Here is a 1,973-nt window from a genome sequence, read left to right as displayed (position 1 = left end):
ACCGGTCCCCCCCGAAAAACACGCGGCAGCCGTGTCTGAGCGACGGGACCGCGCCGAGGACGCGGCTGTCCGTTCACCCGCGCAAGGACCGCAGAGGGAAAGGGGCGTATTTATAATGAGGTGAACATTCACCGGTGGTGAATCAGACACTGGCATTTAAAGCACATGCACCAGGAAGATTCACCTGCAGTGAATGATTCACTGCTCTATAAATGGAGTCCGTACATACAGAATATCCATCATTGACAACCTGTGTCAATCTCGGTGTCAGGACGGATCTGGCGCGGTGGGCGGGGCGTTCATAGCTGGGTTGTGGGAAGGACAGGGGCCGCCGGACACAGGTACTAAAGTGGACCTGTCATCAGATATATCTCCTACCTGAGTAATGTGTCATGTGACCCATCCAGGTATTTATTACCTCTCACAGAGATCACATGACAATGTCTGCTGTTCTCTCCAGAAGGACGGCGCCATCTTTGTTCAGGTGTCACCCGGGGTCACCATCTACTTCCTGGACTGGGACGGCGGTTCAGAGGTGACACCATCATGTAAAACATGATGTCTATAAAGATCTTGGCTGTGTTCACAAATGTCTGACACAGATCAGCCCTTGCTACAGCCTCTCACCTGATAACTTGTTACAATGTTGCAGTGTGATCACTGGGGGGAGGGGAGACTGAGAAGATGCTTCCTCCTGCCTGCAGCAGACTGATCACTGGGGGAGGGGAGACGGAGGAGATGCTTCCTCCTGCCTGCAGCAGACTGATCACTGGGTGAGGGGAGACGGAGGAGATGCTTCCTCCTGCCTGCAGCAGTATGATCACTGGGGAGGGGAGACTGAGGGAATGCTTCCTCCTGCCTGCAGCAGACTGATCACTGGGGGAGGGGAGACTGAGGAGATGCTTCCTCGTGCCTGCAGCAGACTGATCACTGGGGGGAGGGGAGACTGAGGAGATGCTTCCTCCTGCCTGCAGCAGACTGATCACTGGGGGGAGGGGAGACTGAGGAGATGCTTCCTCCTGCCTGCAGCAGAATGATCTATGTAAAATCAAATCCATCCATTGCTAAGTCTAAGCAGTGTATCTGTAGCCATAATACTCCACACAACTTATCTGGGGCCCTAAACAACAGGGCCCCACCGCTGCCTGACTACACATCGGCTCAGGAAGGCGGCAGCAGCATTTGGCAGCCACATTTGGATAAAGTAAGATATACTGTATATAGTGCCGGATACTGTATACCAGCGGTTGGCATTCTCGGCACTCCAGCTGCTGTGGAACTACAAGTCCCATGAGGCATTGCAAGACTCTGACAGCCACGGAGGTGACTGGCAGAGGCAGAGGCATGATGGGATAGTTAGTTTCAGCTGGAGTGCCTAGTCCTGCTCTATACGAAGGATACAATATGAATTTAGTATTCTGTATCATTAGGGGAATGAGAGGGACAGGTGGCCCCTGGATGGTTTTGCTGAGGGGCCCCTCACAGCCCGGCATGAAACACTTTGGGAATGGAAAGCGGAATGTCGGGGGGGACGCGGGATCTCCAGACGTCCCCGGTCTGGATGCATTTGTTGGGGTAAACCATTCCTGAGCTTCAAGTCCTTGGGGACCCCTTTCCTGACATTGGGGAGGAGATTCCGTGGCCCTCACATGGGTTCCCCTGTCTCCTCCCATGTGGCTCTATCTTCGGGAGAGCCCCCGACCCTCACCCTTGTGCACGTTTTTGTGTGCTGTGATTTCACGGTTCACTTTTTTTGTCCACAGGGGGGAAGTTTGTCTTCGACGCACTCACCACAGACCTACAAAAATCTGTGACATCAATGGCACCGACGGGGGGAGGGGTGTTGTCAGAGGACTGCGGCAGTGCCAGGCCGCCGTTGTACGGAGGATTGAAGCCCCGTGCCCATGCGGCACCGATAGTCCTGAGGGTATCGCTCCCGGCGGCCTTCTCTTGGCTTAAGCCTGGTTTCCATT

Source organism: Nanorana parkeri, unplaced genomic scaffold (genome assembly GCF_000935625.1).
Source record: "Nanorana parkeri isolate BGI_ZX_2015 unplaced genomic scaffold, ASM93562v1 scaffold2026, whole genome shotgun sequence".
Classification (NCBI taxonomy): Eukaryota; Metazoa; Chordata; class Amphibia; order Anura; family Dicroglossidae; genus Nanorana; species Nanorana parkeri.
Note: the sequence above shows the minus strand (reverse complement) of the source record.